Source organism: Zootermopsis nevadensis, unplaced genomic scaffold, assembly GCF_977971745.1.
Source record: "Zootermopsis nevadensis isolate Lab colony 2312 unplaced genomic scaffold, Znev_1.0 Znev_ptg000029l, whole genome shotgun sequence".
Classification (NCBI taxonomy): domain Eukaryota; kingdom Metazoa; phylum Arthropoda; class Insecta; order Blattodea; family Termopsidae; genus Zootermopsis; species Zootermopsis nevadensis.
Genome location: NW_028259161.1, coordinates 5,012,474 through 5,033,137, shown reverse-complemented (window position 1 = coordinate 5,033,137; position 20,664 = coordinate 5,012,474). Strand labels below are relative to the sequence as shown.

Genomic DNA, 20,664 nt, shown 5'->3' with positions numbered 1-20,664 from the left:
ATATGTTTAATACGCAGTCACATACCGCCGAAAAGGGGTGGTTCTGAAGCGTGAGGATTAAGCGTGGTGCTAATAACGTCGTTGTGTAGGTGTTAACCGGAGGGATACTGGGAACGACCCGTTCTTCAAGTGCCTGAGCACTGCGGGTCCCAACTTTTCGTTGGTTTGATCTATAGACATTCGGTAGGACTCCTTGGACGAGGGATCGGCCCGTCGCAAGGCACAGGACAGCACAACACAGAAAAACGCGGACAAACATCCATGGCTTGAGTGGGATTCGAACCCACGGTCCCAGGGACCAAGCGGCACAAGGCCCCACGCCTCAGACCACGCGGTCACTGCGGACCCCTGTTAACCGGAGGGAGCTAATTATAAAGTAAGATGGCGGAGTTGCCTTCCATGCCATAACCTCCGTAAGAACATCAGTTTAAACCTGTGAATTCGTTCAGAAATTGTAAAGGAGAATAAAGACACGGATATAATTTATTATATGCTTTATAAAATAAGAATATTTTTCTAGGAAGAACATGAGTTGGGTCTTGGAAAATCCTTCTGCCCCTTAGGGTCTCACTGCAGCACACGATTGTTCAAGTTTGGCAATAAGCCAATCATTGTCCCGCGTGATATGAATGTCATTGAAAATGTCAAACGACATGCGTGTTTTTCATGTGACACATTGCATCACAGGAAATTACGCGGTTTTACTATGAAAACGGCTGTGTCAGACATGCAGACGCCAGCGGAACGAATGATAACCGTATCATTACAGGTCGCTCGCAAAACATACTTCTGCTTGAAACCGTCAAATCCACTCATTGACAGTTGAGCTACATGTGAATAATAAAGCAGATAAAACTCAGGTTTTTTTTTCCAACTTATAAGAATTACCTAGCGATAAGCATACAATAGACTTTCCTGCTGTTGGGATTCGTCTGATAAGGCCCGATCACTTAGGCCAGTCCGTTTTAATCTGATATTAATGATACGTGTTCCATGTCACTGACCTATTCCTATCATAAACGTTTCTGTTCGCGTGGTATTTGAATCTTTCGCCTTGTTAGAAGTGGGAACATGAACGCTTCTGAAAGCAGACGGGCTTAACTTTTCTTACTATACATTTTTTTTAAAAAAAAAGCCACAAAGATATTTCTTATCAGTGTACACTAGTGATTAACAAAATATCACGTAAAAATGCATTGCTCTAGGTCGTTGTTTGCCCCATCAGTGACATACACGAAAATAAATAACAGGAGTCTGTTATTAATTTGTGAACAATCTGTTGTTTAAAGTAGATTAAATGCGTTTTGAAACATGTGGTCCACTATAAAAGCACTCGTAATTCGATATCGCAGCCACAATGGCATATAAACTCGTAGTCTGAGCTTCTGTACCGTTCGCTTCACCACTGAAAAGGAATTTCGTAGCCATTGCTTGAAAGCTGAGGTCCTGATGTCGGTAGAAGCATCGAATTTGATGATCGTCGTGATGTCTCGTCTCCATATCAGGGTGAAAACTGAAGGAATACGTTCGATCTTCAGGTAAAGATGGAAAGGAATGTACCTCTGAAATGTTGCTAGCTGCCAGCAAGACCAAATGGCGTCAGAACACAGAATACCACAGTCAATATCATCATATGCGGTAGTTCTGCATAATATTCATAAGTCTAAATCACACTCACACGCACGACCTATGCAATTAAACTTTGACCTTACTATCAAGTTCGTGAAATACTTTTTATTCGTTTTTTAACAACGCCTTCTCAACTGCATGAATTACAAAGCACAGAATGGAAGAAACACTGTAAACGATAAATTGCGGGAACCCCCACAAAAATTTGTCAGAACAGCCAACTTCCTAGCAAACAATCGAACCCGGAACACTCCGAATACAAAGCAGGTGTGCCAACAACTCAAAGCGAGTACGCCAACAACTCAAAGCGAGTACAGTGGCCTTTTATTCCCCGCGGAGAACGTCTGAGACAAGGCAGTTTTGCTCTGCGACAAATTATTGGTACTCAGCCTGGATCTTGACCGGATGATCGGAAAAAAACTACTGTCGTTTATGAGGTGCTTTCCTTCAGTACATTTTGGCGAATTAGATACGCCACCGTAGCTTCTTCAATGAAATTATTTCGATTTAGGATCACATATTCATTTATTAAACCCTCGCAGAACAAATGCATGTAAATGTTTTCGCAGAATCAGCAGTGCAAAAAGAGAATTTTAAAAAGAGACAATATTAATACCTGCTGTATAATCCACAGATAACATGACCACTGATGGTGCCGTAAGCTACTGAGGCGAGGACTTGCTCTCAAAACTTCAGGCACTTTAATTAATTTTCAAACGCATAAAATCCCTACTTTTTCAATCTTGTTAAATGTTCGAAGTTCTTTTCCGAAGTGGTGAACTTTTATCTTCTGACTACAACCCATCGCTTCCTTTCCTTCCAAAACAATAATTATATAAGAAAGGAAGAAGTAAAACACTCCAGCGAGTAATTAATTATCTCCAGTTCTTTTGACGCTGTGCCACGTTATAGAACGGTAAGTCGCCACTACTATCGGCCGTGTTATTTAACCCTAGAAGCGAAATATTGCGAAAGGAGACAGAACCTTAAAAGCGAATTTAAAGTGTTGTGTGTTCAAGTCTCAATGATTTCACACTGAATAATGACTATAAATTCAACAAAAAATTCTACGAACAACTAATTATTTCTTATTTGCATTAAACATACGTTCTCTGAACAAGAAAACTAACTCAACTGACAAATTAGCTATAAAATGTAATTAATTTAATTACCTGAAAGTTGTAAAATATAATCTCAAAAGTGTAAACCTAATTTGGCTGTCTGTAATACACGCACATACTTAATACACAATTAGTGCAGACTTCAATTATCTATCGCCTTACTAATTCGAAGACCTAGCTAAAACTACAGCGCGTCGCTGTCGTATAATTGCATGGAAATTATTCTTTCTTTACATTAAAATAATATCTGAATTTATTAAATGTTTATAACTTATGTATCCGCAAATTAACTTGTTAAAATAAGTAAATAATGTTTTCTTAAATTAATGATAAAGTCATTGTGATGATCCTTATTCTGATGCTCATATTGTTGCACTGAAAATATTTAGCCAATGCTAAACAGTTTATTGTCATTATTAACAACAACTCGACTAGTTTCAACCACTCGGGTCATATTAAGGGGTTCATCATAGTAGCTGTAAGCCATCTTGTCTTAAAATTTAAAATGAACATATAGTTATGTACAGCAGTTACAACAGAATTCAGCATAACAGTAAAATTCAGCAATAGATTTAATTATTGGCAGAGTTCATGCCTATTTGATTAAAATTCCGGTAAATAATATAATTCTATGGTCTATATTTTAAGTCTAATTTGAATCTTTACTATGATCATATATTTTTTAAATCGATTTTTTGAAAAGATGGTCCGGTACATTTTCCAGTTCGAGAGCAAAGACGGGTGGCTATTGTTAACGACATCTTCAAAGTAGGTCTATTCTGGTTAAAATGACAACAGTAATGTTGATTACATGGGTTCTGTGGTAATACTGAACCCAAATTTGGCATTTTCACTTACAAAATAAATCGAAAAACGCCTTGCGTCTCAACAGAGTAACAGGAGGGCTTTCCTTCTATCTTAAAGTTCGAACCTTTATGACGCCGGGTTCCTTGTGACGTAGGTAATTCGTGGAAAACCAAAGAAAGTTGGTGGAAGAAATCCAGGATGGCGCTGGAGAATAGAAAACAAAAAGAAACTTAAGAAAATGAAAACATCAGGAAAGGAAAATAAAAGCAAACACACAAAAGGAACAAAGTGTAAACGAAGAAAAACAATGATAAATAAATGACAACACTGCGGGGACAAAAGTAAATTGGATAGAGTAAATAAAACCTTAGGAAATACAAACACAACACTCGAAATAATAGGCGCCCTTGTGTGGAGAAAACGTAGTTTACAACGAAGGTAATAGGAAAGTGACGTACTGAAGAGGAATATGCGGGCAGCGAAACAGAATAAAATCGCATAACGACAAAACCAACAGACAAATACCGTGAATGTCATTTATTTATGACAATGCGCAATGAAAATATAAGATTTTTCTTGTTTTGTGAATCTACTTTTAAAAATAATCACAATAACACGATGTATAATAAGGGACTAGCATTAAAATAAAAATAGGGGAAGATGGTAAACAAATCTCTTAAATCATCCCTGTATGGATCGTTCTGTAACCACACTTCATTAACAAAGTATTTTAATTGTCACACTGGATATATTTACAGTAAATGTATAGCAACAATTTCAACTTTCAGATGCACATTCCTTACATCAACAGAAACATGTGGACGACGAAGAATGATTAGGAACAAGAAGGATGTGAAGAGGGGGTGGGGGTGGGGGTTAAAGGGCGGGATTCCGTGATTGATGTGACGGGAAGACTGTTCGATATTTGCTGGTTGCTGTTTCCCTTATGCTGCTAAATGACCCGAGACGAAAATGTCTTCTTGGTGTGAAGTTAAGAAATGGGAAGTAGGATAAAAGAGAGACAGAGATACTGTTCGTGTCACATAAGGAAAACTTGAAAATTATACGCGAAAGAAAAGAGTGTGCTAAAAGTTTTCAAAAGATGTGGAGAAGGATGGGTAAGAGGGATGATAATCATTATTCATCCCTAAAACTTTTCTGCCACTGATTACACTTATTACCGACAAATCTCTTTCTCACTCAGATATTCCTATACTGTGTAAGGAATATATTTAATACTGCTAAAGCATCCATTTATCATCACATACCACCGAACAACAGAGAATTTGCTTCATTCAGTGGCCATAAATAATGAAATAATAACCACTTTCTTCCACTATCGGACAATGTAGTGTTTAATTAAAACTATCCAACATAGACGACACAATATCCACTCACCATCACTGTTTGCGATTAATTTATTTGCAGTATCTAAATTTTTATGTTACCAAATGCAAAATGTGTGTCAAGTTTGCCGAAGCCGCAAGTTCTTAATTTGCTACCCACTCTACAACATTTGACAAATAAAGTGTACCACCCCTCCCTTAATTACTTAATGACGACGTTTTCTATTTAAGAACCTGGGAAATATTTGTTTATGGCGTGATTTTTAAGCAAGCACAGAGACAATATTGTCATAATGAAATGGTACTTAATTAAGCACTGAGAAGTAACATTTTATGGCGTGGTATATTTAACTGAGCACAGGGATAACTTTTTCTTAATTAAGCACAGGAACAATGTTATGTTTTGTAACGTGACACCTAACTAAGCATATGATCAACTGCCTTCTATAGCGTGGCGCTCATGTACTCGTTCGTTACGGTGTAGTAGCTAAGTAAACATTTTGAAATTTATACTTAAGTAATGAAATAAGTACAGAGGAAACTTTGCCGTTTATTGAGTGGTGCTTAATGAAGCATTCGAACCCTCTTAGCGTGTTGCTTAACTAAGAGCAGGGACAAAGTTGTCTTTATGGATTGATGTAGCACTTACCTAGGGACAGGGACATCACGTTTATGGAGCGATGATTCATTAAGCACTGGGACAAATTTACATTATCACGCAGCCGAATGAAGTGGCATGTTTTCGGCACAAATCCAAAAAAAAGTACACGGAGCTGGAGTATTGGTTCCGGGTTTTAAACATTTTACGAGAAACAGACACTCTTTTACTCGAGGAATACAGTAAATTAAAAGACTGCTTTACGAGGTTATGTATCGAAATAAATGCAAGGGGAAGCGGTTGTTGACTTTTTCAAGGAAATTTCTTCAAGGGACTGAGGGAAATACGAGGCGCGTCCTCAAAGTAAGTTTCCCTGGGGGTGTTTACAGAAACAAAACACAATTTCATGGAAATATTTATTGCAACAGATACAGCAAGTGTCCAGCTATTTTTCAACATATTCGCCACCGGAATTGAGACATTGGTCATACCGTGGGACCAACTTTTGAATACCTGTGTCGTAGAAGTCTGCCGCCTGGGATTGGAACCACTGTGTGACAACCATCTCCGCCTCTCTGTCATTCTCAAAACGCTGACGCTGACCGGACAGGAATTTCTTGAGGTGTAGGAAAAGATGGAAATCACTGGGAGCGAGGTCCGGGCTGTAGGGTGGATGATTAAACACCTCCCAGCTGAACTCCTGCAGGAGATTTGCTGTCCGTCGAGCCGTGTGCGGCCTAGCGTTATCACTGACCGCACTTCACAGTCGGCGGGAGCTGGAATAAGAACCTCCATCTTCAACAGCTGCAACGATGCTAATGTGAGAACGCGGGAAGTTCCGTTAGTGCATGCGCCATGCTACGTCATTGCTCTATCACGTACGCACAGTCGCTTCGCGCAATATAAGGTTTGCTAGCTGTGGGACGAGTGGGAAACTTACTTTGAGGACGCGCCTCGTAAAAGAAATACTGCCCTCAGAACAATAGGTTCCCGTTCTAACTTCGATCCCCGAACACAAATTCGATGCAGTACTTTAAAGATAAACTTAACTTCGTACAAATGAGGGAAGTAGGAAAACAGCATACGTTTAGTGTTTGTTAGTCGCTCTGTCGACAACTAAGCAAGTTATTACGAAACATTATGAACAACTTACTCTACCCACTTGTGATAACTGTTCATGAAGCTATAAATAAGAGGTAAATGAAAGATGTTAGTCTGCAAACTACGCTTCGCAAGCAGGCGCCTGGAGCATTGTGCATCCTTAAACATCAGCCTAAATCATAATCTCAGGGTTCCGTTTCCGGCACACCACTGGCGTATAAATTATCCCTAGGTTTCGCCTAAACATTCAAAATATAATCCCTTATTCCAACGGTAATTATAGCTTCATAACGACAGTAGGAGAGGGCTTCCATTCTCTCCTGGGGATAAACATGATTAATGACGGTACGCATTGATGTTTCTTTGTGTTCAGAATCGAAAACAACTCTACCTGTAATTTCAGTGTTGTGCATTGACAATGACAAACTATGATTTGATTCTCTACACGGTACAAACAGTATTTTCAGAAACCAGTCAAGGAGCTGTGCTTACAGACTCTCAGACTATTCCGAAATCTCGATCAAGATACGGACGGATATGTGTTTTCACAAATGTGAATCAATTTAAAGTAAGAATTTTGAGTAAACAATCTGAAATAGTATTCCAGTGAATTAAGACGTACGCGCGTACATTCAGCGAATACTTAAACTGCAGTGCCGGCAACATTAATAAAATTATTTAATGCATAATCGTTTTATTTCTTATGTATCCCTAACTTGCTGTAATACTATATAAAAAATAAGTTATTTATCTAATTCGAAAATTACTGGCGTTGATTAAAATCTCTGGGACTGTCTTTTGATAAGCCATAAGACTAACTCGCTCGTGGCACAACTCGAAGTTTCAACACGGTAACTTCACATCCCCTATTGGACATGATCCTGAACAAATTCAATCCATTTCCGACCCTCACAACATGCACTCTGTCTTTAAGGATTTTCCGACAAAAATTCTGTGTGCATCATTGGTCTCCCACAACCTCTTCAATATAATGATTAGGAGTTTAAATACGACAGAGGAAAAAGTGTGATTTTTGTATCAGAGTGGTTGGTCTTGTTGGCATCAATTTGGGAAGCGCAGGACAGAATATACTGAATCGGTAGTAAATGGATTAGATCTAGGCGGAAAAATACAGGGGTGGAGAGGAGATAATTGATACTTTATTAAAACAACATATAAGCAGCCCCTGATTAGATTACGTGGGCTTTAAATTTGACGTTGGTTATTTTTAAGACCAGAGTATATTTAAGAACGTTCATTTACTGGGTGAAATGAATATGCTTCAAACACCCCTAATGTCTGTTAATCTTCTCTAACCGCTTGTTTGGCTCGTCTATGTCGTCATTTGTCGGTTTTCCTCAGCGTCTGGTAGTTGATGCCAAACACACGTCCTTATTTCAAGAGGCGCGTATAAATCTGGCCATGTGAAGCCCATAAACAGGGAGAAGCTGATTTATAAAGGTTTTAAATACATGGGAGAAGGGGGAAATAAGTGGTGTAGCTAACAAAGACAACGTTTGTTTTAGAAACATGTTACATTCCATAAGAGCGGAATTTCAGCGTCCTGTTATCTGACTAGTTAATTCTCGCCCTTTTCCGATGTTAGGCCTATGATGATATGAGCAAAGCAATGCCCGCAACCTTCTTCCACCCGCAGCACACCCTGATTTGTCACACACATGACGGCAGACCACAAAATGTCGCCTCACGAAAAGGGGATATGAAAATATACACAACAAAAAATACGTATATACAAACAAATGATTTTCCTATAAGAATGCACGCATATGAAAACGGAGATAATACATTATTTTTCTAACAAAAATATGCGAATTTGCGATTTCTTTTAAAAAATTCGCGGCGCGCCAGAAACATTTTTGCGGCACACCGGTTGCTTAACACCGGAGTACAAAAAGCAGTCAGCGTGAAATATAAACAGGACGAGTTTTGTAGAAATAAAATTTCTGTTATGGGGAGTTAGGGAATTATGTAAAATAGTATTTCTGAATATCTGTCCCTGAATCTTCAAAAACGTTAATTGCATAAATCTAAAACAGCCACCAATAAGATGTGCCTATGCAAATTCAAACAGTGCAGTGTACTCGACATTGCAAGGTTAGGACCTGATTTTACACTCTTGTGCAACCTACGAGTACTATCTGAAATCCATAATATCAGAGGGAGTAAAACGTGCAACTAAATTTCAAGTCTTAAAGGTCAAAATACTCGTTAGATACATTTATTTTTAAATTTACATAATCTGAAGAAAAATGTGGTTTGACCTTCAAATTTGTGCTGTCCAATTTAGGATAAAAACGTGTTTCGCCAGTAAACTTTAGCAACACCAAACAAAAACACGATAACATAATTCCAGATGGAAACAATAATAAATGCTTACGAAATTTTATCAAATCCTCCTAAAATTGCTCTTCGAATTCTCAATTTCTTGTAAACAAAGTACAAGTAACAGAAATAAGAGTCGATCCGAGATTTACACCTAGTGTTCGCAGAAATCACGAGGTTAGAGTTTGTTCTCCAAGAATTTGTCATCGGCTGCAATGTCAGCAACTGCGTCTGATTATCAGTGCCTGTGGAAAACCTTGGAATCTGAGGGTTAATCTGAGCGGTATTTATGAACCCACAGTCCCGGACGTTGACTTGTATTCCATTAAAAACCCACAGAAAATTTCGCCAATTACCTGACTCATAGAATAACACGCTAAGCACAAAACATTTTGTAATCCGTTCTTGGAAAACTTCTATCTTCCAGTCTATATTAATACAATAAAAACAGATCAACAATATACACATCTGTGACCACATTAGCAATAGTTTCGAGTCGTGAAGAATAGAAGTAGCTATTTATACACTGGCCTCTCTGTCACGATCGAAATTTACCGCTGGAGTAAAACAGAATGTCTCCGCGTTCCAGGAAGCCATTACATTTTATGCTTATTGCTTCAATGTCTGGTAATAAAGTATCCCCTAATAGCTATAATTGTATATGGTACCCATCCATGTTCCATCCAAATATTTGTATACTACACCTAAAGTTATTCTTAGAAAATATAATTATTTCTAAAGCCTTAATGTTTTCGAAATGTTGGCAAACCGACTTATGGGGAAGCAAAGGAAATACTAGATGTGGTACAGAGACCAAGGCTTTTTACGCGACAAGTAAAATATACGAGTGACATCGAATGCAGTGAACTTTCACCTTCTCGGAGTGCGACAGTCTGCGTCACAGGACCTGAAGGCCAAATAAAACTGAGATCCTTACTGAACGGCCAGAGTTCATATCTGGGAACGGTAATGATGTTCCCTTCACTCTCATGTTATAAACTGTACATCTGTATCAAATTTAAGTTTCTGTATTTATGTTAAGCAATCTAGAATGGAGGGCCGATTCTTGCGTTAATGTGAACCGAGGAAAAATATCCCTTCTAACGTAGAGTTTAGTCAGATTCATTAACAAAATTACTTATTCCTATACATATCAATGTATTGAACACATAGTAATTCTAATGTGTCAAGTCACTGAATTGTGTATTTATTTCGCTCGTTACATTTTATTCTTTACATATCAGTTATTTATTATGTATATTTTTGTAATTATTCATTTACCTCTGTTACTTTTGTTTGTTTGTTTGTTTTGTTTATGTATTCATCCCAGTTAACAGTAGTGTGTATTTATCAAGGTTACCATTATTTCTTTATTTAGCGATGACAACACACGAAGTTCTGAAAATTCCATGCCACTTTCAAAGTCGACACCACGTGATAACGATTTCCTCCACTGACACTCAAGAAATTGTTTTTGAAGACCGTTGAAGACGCAAGGGCGAAAATGACAGTTATTTTGTGAGATAATACACAGCAGTTTTATATTGAACTTCTACGAACACCTGTCATTGGTTCGTGCCAATTAAACGCGGACGGCCTCAAGGGCTACTTGACGTCCCCCCCCCCCCCACCCAGGACCTTGACACGTGGCAACTCTCCGCCCAAGTGACTGACAAGTAATAGTGACGTTCTAATGAGTCAGTAGTGGTCCTGGCTGCTACTGCTGCTAGGGGGGATGTGTATAAAACGGGCCTGGAAGACTTCTTCACGACTTCACAACATATATTACTACTATTATAATTATTATTTTTTGTTATTATTATTCACAAAGTTCTTACTGATCAGTAATGATAAGTAAGCACCTTCCTACTTTGTCTCGTAGAGCAATATTAAGTCTGGCTGGTCTGAATTAATACGAGGCGCGTCCACAAAGTAAGTTTCCCACTCGTCGCACAGCTAGCAAACCTTATATTGCGCGAAGCGACTGTGCGTACGTGATAGAGCAATGACGTAGCATGGCGCATGCACTAACGGCACCTCCCGCGTTCTCACATTAGCATCGTTGCAGCTGTTGAAGATGGAGGTTCTTATTCCAGCTCCCGCAGACTGTGAAGTGCGGTCAGTGATAACGCTAGGCCGCACACGGCTCGACGGACAGCAAGTCTCCTGCAGGAGTTCAGCTGGGAGGTGTTTAATCATTCACCCTACAGCCCGGACCTCGCTCCCAGTGATTTCCATCTTTTCCTACACCTCAAGAAATTCCTGTCCGGTCAGCGTCAGCGTTTTGAGAATGACAGAGAGGCGGAGATGGTTGTCACACAGTGGTTCCAATCCCAGGCGGCAGACTTCTACGACACAGGTATTCAAAAGTTGGTCCCACGGTATGACAAATGTCTCAATTCCGGTGGCGAATATGTTGAAAAATAGCTGGACACTTGCTGTATCTGTTGCAATAAATATTTCCATGAAATTGTATTTGTTTCTGTAAACGGCCCCACGGAAACTTACTTTGTAGACCAGCCTCGTACTTTGTCTCCACCGCCTGGAACATATGGATCGTGTAGGACGCAACAGGAGAGATAAGAACTCATACAAAGTTACGGACCACATGAATTACCTGTTCGTAGACGAAACGACAATATTAACATGGATCTCAAAAACAAATAGTCACAGAGTAGTCCTATAGAAAATTCTGTACTTTGGGGGACTGGAGGTCAGATATAGGGACATGGTGCTCCAAGAGTTACACAGCGAGTCTGCAGGTACGGGGCTAAGTATTGAACGGCGAAAATACCGACTCCAGCGGAACAGGCAACCCTCCATTTGCGGTTGGTAGGAATGGTAGGCTTGACTAGGCCAAAAGACGGCAACCCCTTCATCAGCGTCACTTTGCAAGACGTTGTGAAACTTTTCAGAGTAAAATATATGTGAATTACATAGTGGGAGTTCTGCTTAATTTTAAAATAACGCAATTTTCTGCGAAGGCAAAAGCAACAGCAGGTATATACAGTTTTAAAATTTTGTCTTTCTTTCAAGAACATGAAAACGCTTTAAAATATGGGTAAACTTTCGTACGTTCACAGTCTCGTCTCTTCCACGATTTTTAAGTTTATCATACAGATGTATAATAAGTTTGGGATGTGGTCTTCTGGGTTAAGACATCGTGTAGTTTTACAGATAACTCTGCAGGTGGTGGCGATGCGTTCCTCCAAAACCTTGGTAGCCATGTATAAGACTGCACATCATCACGTCATACCGTAATCCACAATCCAGAGTTTCGCCGCCATGACAACTCAGATCTCGCATTTGTAAAGAAATTTATTTGTTTGTAACGACATAAAGCAGAACACAGACGGCATAAAATTTATATTTGCTCACTTTTGTGACAAAACTGGTAAACTAAGTATGGTAAACACAAATGAGATACGCTGAAAGAGCATAAATAAGCCTCCAGATTTTGTGTGAAATAATCAGCCTAAAGGGAGACCGCGTTCTGCGAATGGCTGTACCCGCAGGAGACGTCAGCTTCTCTGTGTAGTAATTCCTTCAAGTGTGAATCTCCTCGCGACTAGAGGACGTACAGAGAAGCGTCAACAAACAGAGCTGAAACAGATACAAGTGACAGTAACAGCAGCATTACTTTCTCATTTCTGTTTGTTCACGTTTCAATGCAGTCGCGTAACCGATGCGCAATATTATCTTGCAATTTTACATGCAAAAATAAGGCGTAATTGAAAACGTACGCAATAAACTCATTATTTTCCGAATCAGGTAATCACAGTCCATGCTGAGCTGACTCGGACTGTGCGGCGGTGAAGATCAGAAGGTGATGACGGTTCAACGTGAGCCTAATCTGCTCTTCACGATGGGTCAACGAATGTGGCTTGCGAGTAGAAAATAATTGTGAGCGTCTGCATATAAATTTTGCATCTAACCTGCTGCTGATATTTGTGAATGTTAATTTGTGGTTTACATTTCTTTCACAGAAGGAACAAAAATATTTACACACGCATATTATTATTATTTGTTTCTCATCAGTTTTGGATACTGTTATAATACGCGTACTCACTAGGTCAATCAGACTTCTCTAATTTTACTGTGCGTCATAATTTTATGGTAGGTCCTTCAGCCAGATCTGTTTCTGCTACTATTACAGTTTGTAAAAGCATTGCCATCTTTAACAGAGATGCTTTCAATTTTCTTCACCCTGAATCCCTGATGACGTGTTTGAAACTCGTGAATATGTCCAAACGCAAAAGTGTACATATTTTTATTCGTCAGAAAGTTCCAACTGGAAACTATCGTCAGCACGAAATAAACAACAACAAATCCGTAAAACAAATTTATATTAAAATTGTTTACCAAACAAACTCAACTGACTAGAGTCCTTCTCGGCAGGGGAACAGTACGTTCAATTCATCAAGAAATTCTCCTCCTTTTACGGAAATTTAAGGTTCTTTACCGTGCTCACAAGAGCCCACCACCGGTCCCTGTCTTGAGCCAAATGAATTAAATCCACACCCTCCAAAAATGCTTCCCTAAGTTAGATTATATTATCCTCTCATCTACACCAAGGTCTTCCGAGTGGTCCTTCACTTCAGGTTCTCCAACCAAAACTGTATACGTATCTATGATCTCCCCATGCAAGTCACATGCTCCACCCATCTCGTACGCCTTGATTTGATCATCCTAATAATAAAAAATTGAATTATGTAGCTCCTCATTGTGTAGTTTCTCCGGTCACTTATTTCATTAATTTAATTTATTCTAATAAAAAATCTACATTATTTCGCTTCAAATCTACATTGCTGAAATTATCGCCAAATTTGCATGGTTGTTGGTAAATTCTGAAATGGATAAAAATGAACGTCACTAAGTCCTTCTCGTATATTCTGACTAATAAATAAATTAACCATACTGATTAATTCTGACAGTCCATTCTGATAGATAAAACTAATGTGACATATTTTTGTGTTGGGTATTTTAGACAGTCTATTTAGTATATTATGTTCAGTATTCTAGTAAAGCGACCTTGACACGACAAATCCGTCCAGAGAAAATGCAATAAATAAAGGTACATTAACAAGGAGCGTGGGAACAGTAGCACAGTGCTCAAGTAATCTGGCACGTCTACTTACAATTAACTATTGTATGCAGAGAAGTCGATATTTCTCAATCAGAAATAACACGTTTATGTAACTAATAAATTTAATTATCACTACAGGAATTCTTTAAAAAGTGTCACCTCCTTCTTCAGTGTGGTTCTTCTGGGCTGTCATCTTCAGCCTAACGATGAAGACGGTATGTTTCGCCGAAACGTTGGTGTTTACATAGAGCGCTTGCGAATTGAATTAGCTACGTAGTAGGTAGACCGTTTGAATGTGCAGAACTCTGCCGGCACACAAAACATTTCTGTTCTCATGCTAACTAGTTTGAGGACACCAGTCAGTAAAAGTGTCACACATACAAACACGTGTCGTCTGTGTATAACCTTGCCTCTCACTAGCTATTGAATATTACAATGAAGTCAACTTAAGTAACCCCTGATATAGCTATTGAGTGATAGTGATTAACTATGTAGTGTAGTATGAATTTTGACTTGGGCCGTTAAGTTAACGGCGTTAACGTCCACAAAAATACTGTGACATTGTGATATAGCCAGTCGGAAAATAATATGCCGCCAACATTATAAAACAACAAGGGAAGATACACTCATAAACAAGAGAAATTCTGTCGATAGAGGACCCAGTGACAACCAAAACTTATTATTGCACTCTGATATAAGGAACGGACACATGTGAACCGCGCTCACTGCATCTTCTACGATTGCCGACAGACAGGATTCAAGCGTCTGTCTCTACCTATCCGATATGTTTCACTCTACAGACGAAGTTAAAGAAGTAAAACATAGTTTAAAACAGGATTTTGATATTTTGGGCACAAGGTGGCACTTGAAAACCTCAAACTATGGTTTCCCAATTAAATTAAAATGTAAACCGTATATCCAAACTTACACAACAAAAATACACCGGTTAATTTCTTTACAGCAGTTCATTTGGCATGAGTTTCTAGTGCCCGAAACTCGTGTTTATGCCGTAGTCAATTTGGTGTTTTTGAGTAAACAAAAGATAGGAAATACTAAAACTGCTGACAAGTTTACAACCTGTCACAATAGGAAATTCATGTTCGCTACTGCAATTCTGTATCGTTTATAGCCGACAGGAAGCAAGCATGTCCATTACACCTATTGCAGTGTTTGTATCGTTGCCTTCCATTTTGTGAGAAATTTCTTTAACATTATCGCAATTATCTTTATGGCTATTACAATTGCATATCTAAAATGTAGAGATTAAAATGTATGAAAGTATAATTTGAGACCAAAAACGGAAGAACTTGCAACAGGATGGGAAACAATGCAGATTCAGAAGCCTCACAATTTTTCGTTTTCTTTTACTAACAGGGTGGAAAATCAAACAAGGATGGTCCGAGGGGGACATGTAGCATGAATGAGAGGTGCATACAAAATTTAGGCCATAAAACTGAAATAAAGAGATTACGTATGACAGACGTAGATAAGATAATATTAAAATATCTCTTGTGGAAACGATAATAAACATTCGGTTTTGAAAACCGGCAGCAAATTTCATTACTAATACGGTAACTATTGACTTGTCAAGAAGGTGGTCTCGAGTCAGCTTAGTTAACCATCATAGCGAATTTCAGGGTTCGGCATTGAATAATGACGTGGTTGCCTGCACTGCACCGAATGATTCTTCGGTTATGTGAAGTCGCTGATTCAACTGCAGTCGTTATGTAGCGCTGGATGAAATGAGAATATTCGTATATACGGATCTGGAATAGAGGATCGGTAGCCTATTTGATGGGACCGTTCTGGAAGCTATTGGAGTGGGCAAATAGAACCATGTACATCTTCAGTAAATATAGCCGACAAAAGAACGATAATTTTGTCTATGAATAAGAGTAAAGTTTTTGCCTGTGTCCAAGCACCACAACATGACAGCGTAAGGAAGACGTGGAGGTAAATCTCTGCACATTCCTACATCTCGTTGATGTATGGACACATCGACACGCTCCGACTGATACATCTCCAGGAAAAATACAGGTACCCAATGGACAGCTGAATGGGTCCACTGTCGTTTTGGACGTGGTAGCAAAAGAAAGGGTTGCCTGTGCCGGGAACTGCACCTCGGTCCTGCTACCCGTAACTCGTCAGTTAAGGATGTTTTGCAGTTTTGGTGTCCTTCGCATCAAATGTTACAGTGACATAGTGATACTACACCTTCCTCTAATAAGTAAAGTAGGCTTAAAATAAGTTTACGAAGGAATATGAGCGTTATGGGCTGCTTACAGTTTGAGGACAGACTGGATAAAACTATAATGGCGGTTTCTCATCTAGGAATAGTAACACACGTGGCATCATCATGCCCGCAAGCAACGGAGTTCAATTCTCTCCACACAGCGAACAACTTCCTATGTAACATGTCTTCTTATTTCTTCTATGTATGTATTTTTTCATGTATCTCAAGATTAATATCTGTAGCTGTATGTTCTGAAACATCCGGTCTGTATAAGAAAAAAAATTTGTTAAGATACAATCATACTTAGCCGTGATGAAGTCGGACAACACCACACTAAGTCACTGGCAAATTACTATACCGCACTGCACAGAGACCGGAACCAGCACTACCAACTGTGTGAAAATTAGTGCCATTTACACAGTGACGAAGGAAATTGGAAGTTTTTCGTGATATATGACTAGGAAAATCTCCAAACAGCATCTGAATGACTTGCCATTGCATTCTATCCCCAATAAATTTAATTCACTCCACATTCTGACAAACGACTTGCGTAATGCCCGTTCTAATATTTTCCTCACAGATACGAGCGGGTCTCATATGTTACTTTTATGTCAGCTTCGCCAATCACAATTTCGAAATTATTTCTCATTCCATGATCAGCATGTTATACAGAAAATGTCCCCATGTATTATAACTGACAACAATTTTTACACGTTTTCATGACGTAGAAGAACCTAGCCTAAAATATGTTTATTCTTTCTAGCATTTCTGATAACTCAGGATAACTAAGAATAACCTAACTGTATTATTTCGTTACTTCTTGGTAATAATTCATTAGTAAATTACCACCTGTGTTAATTCATAGAAAACTTTTACAAAATATGTCTTGGTATAAATGGTTAACAGAACACTCTAGTCTAAAATATTTAAGCCTTAATTCTTCAAATCCACGATTTAAGTTACCCCATTCATTCGGAAAAAAGACCCACAGGCCTACTAGAGCAGACTCGTAATTTTTAACTCCGAAATGCAGATACAGAAACAAACACTAGAGACTGAAATGTTAGGCACAGTTCAGTTGTTAAGATCCTTTGTTTTATCCACAGCTCAACTTGAAAGTACATAATTTACTAAAGGATGGAGCGGAGCGTTCTTGTTAACCGTGCTAGCCCGGCTAACACTCTGAAAAACTTACAATAAAATGTCTTCAGTGTTACTTTTGTAGTTCAGTGGTGCTCCAAACCATGGAACACAGCAGAACCGATCACAAAAAATGCATCGTTGGCAAACTCCAGTCAGCCAGGCGCTCGCAGCGTAAGCCTCAACGATCTGGCTAACGTGTAAAGTGTGAAATTTAAAGCACTAACCTAAATTTTACTAAAAATCCAAATTTCCTCCTACAATATATATATGCCTTCCTTCGGCCATTATCAAAATAAGTTACAAGTTATATGTTCATACGTTTAATGACGCCATATCAAGCGGAAAGCAGTCCCTGTCATCTTAAGAAGTTACGTGGAAATTATCCAACAGAAACTAAGTAAAGTGTAAATAGTAGAGGTCCATCCTGCAATAAATACGTACTTACAGATGACAAAAAAAGTCTAACGTCGCCTTACCACGTGTCCGTACGATTACACGTAATATGAAGTAAATAACGAAATTAAATTTGTACACAGCCAGTCGGCCTCGTTCCGAATCCCTGACCACTGTAGCCAACGAACGTAGTTATTAACTAGCCATACGTTTGCAGTGTTACCTCAGACTAAGATGGTGTTTCCAGAAGGAATAAAAAAGGAATATGTCGACAGTTACGCTCTTCACACTACCACTAGAAAGGTCAATATTCCGGCGCCTTTGTATACAGAACTCCTTACGTACAGCTGGCGGTCAAAGGACGAAGAAACGTCTCTCTTCTGAGGCGTCTGTTCCCAATAATTCTTCATTAAACGTATGTCATAAATTTACAAGGCAGGAAACTTAAAGTAGTATCAGGTAACCAATTATGAACTGTCACGGTTGCCACCATAGCTTACCGTACAGTCTTCAAGTACTTGGTGGATTTGTTTGTCTAAGTCGAGATCCTGAAAGTTCTGCGACCGTGTCGCGAACAGAGAAGGATAAAAGTAGCGAATGTTTAAAAATTTAATTATTTTAAAATGGCTGTAATTTTTTTTTTTTTTTTGAGAAGTGTCAATATATATTTTTATAATTTTGTCTTATTACAGACCTGAAAATGGGATCATCATTCACCATCGGACGAAAAAGAAATAAAAAGTAAAAATTATTTCACGTTTGTATCACTGATGTGATTCTGTTAAATGCAGTGACTCCGATTGAATTGAAACGATAAATGCACTGTTTGAAATTAACCCTTAATTATAACTACGCATATTTTAAGCTGACAAAGAGGAAGCAGCAGGAACACGAAGAAAATTTTGTAATGAAGAGCTTCATAATTTACTCTCTCTACGAGGTATCATTACAGTGATTAAATAAAGAAAGATGGAATAAGCCGAGAAATGTAGTATCTACTGTGAATTTTAAGAGGTCGTACAAAATTTAATGTAATGGGAATGGTCTATTTTTTGGAACTAGGAGATGGAAGAATAATCATAATAACAAAAGGTTTCTTAAACGGGTGGAAAAGAATTTGTGTAGATTGAACTGAATTTAGGATAGGGTCCAATGGTGGTTTCTTTTTAAACAAAGACATAAAATTTCGGGTTCCACAAAAGCGTGCATGTGTGTTATAAACCCATCCTTGATTTATTCACTCAAATATTACGTGATGAAAAGTAAAACTCTCATTGCCACCAGCGAGATATATCGTACCTAACTCTTCCCTCCTGATTGGCTTTCGTGTTTGATGCTTCTCCAACCGTCTCTCTGCATTTGAGGTCACCAACTTGCATTTTTCAAGCAATGACAATTATTCATTACCATGGAAACGTAAATACAAAAGAAATAATTCGAAAAAAATAATCGAAATACAAAGGTTTAGGATACGTAATGGATCCATCCCTCCAGAAGTCCTATATTTGTGATTAATGGTGTCCCTTTTGATCAAGGACTGAGTGTAGATAACTAGAAATGCGGACTGTACCTCCACATGCAGCTGTCTGCCACAGTAAGGTTTTATTATAGCGATACATATAGGACAGTGTCATAAAAACAGAAACGTGCCTGAAATCTATCATCTAAAACTCACAGCTCTTTTACTTCAAACTAAAAAAGAGAAAAGTTAAGAAAAACACTTGGGTTCAAGGCTGGGAGCTGGTACAATGACCCCTCCTTGAAAGCAAGGTGCTTTATTAGGGATGAAACAACAGTTCATTAACTACAAACACAGGAAAAGTAACGACTGATACTCAGGACTTATTCGTAAGTAACCAAGTATCAGAATTCTACTTTGCAACAGGGACGCGAATATATGGAGAACCGTAAGCCTGGGATAGGCCAGTATAATGTCAAGGTTCCCCCGGAGTCAACGGACCCCCGGTTGAGAAACACTGGTGTAAGAGTACAGACTCTTGTCTGAAATAAACACGTGTTTCAGTTCGGCAAATATGTTCTTTGAGGACCGATTTGTGCACGCTGTAGAAGAACTCACGCTTCGCTTCCTCCTGGGTCGTCATCGCGGTATGGGGGCGAGATCTGAGTCAGTCTGATCTGCACATCAGACTGAGTGGTCGCTAACCTTAACATTCCATCTACGGAATTTCGCATTCCGGTTTTGGCCAGATAATGGAAAGCCTACATCAAGACAGGCCGGTCAGCCTTGACCAAGACCTGGCTCCAGATTAGAGACCGCTGGACCATGTCAGCTGACAAGACCGGAGTAGCCACACAAGTTTGAAAGTATCAAATTCTAGCCGCCATGCAGTTTTTTATAAACAGCGTTCTTTTTATGTTTTATTGGCATCTGGGTGTAATTAGTTTTATAACATGTCAACAATATCGTAAATTAAATTTAACTTCACAGTACACTGTCTTGCTTTAGAAGTTATGCACATTCAATTGGTTATAAGAATATTAATAATCCCTGCCCCCGCTGGAAATCAAACTCAGGCCTCCAAAACGTAGCCAGTAACTTTACTACGTAATCTTTCCTGGTTTTCAATAACAATTATAGAGCAGTCACAAACAGAACACAACCTATTTTACTTAAATAATCGTGCTATTGAACAGCAACTTGAAACAAGTTTCCGAATACATGTCCTTGAAAAGCCAGTGTAAAACTGAGAAAATAACAAATAATATCTGCTTAATTCTTAAAGGGATCTGAAGATAGAATCAGTGTGATTTTCACTCTTAATTTTTGAAAATAATAATCTTGCTGAGATTCGCATGTGATATCACGCCATAGAAATTAATTATTTGATGAATGTTTGAGTCAT

The 20,664-nt window shown here is 38.7% G+C and overlaps 1 protein-coding gene across 2 annotated transcripts in view; it reads right to left on the bottom strand.

The window, feature by feature from the left end:
* LOC110835786 (uncharacterized) overlaps positions 1-20,664 on the bottom strand; it is a 768,515-nt gene that overhangs the window by 678,805 nt on the left and 69,046 nt on the right. The window lies entirely within an intron of this gene.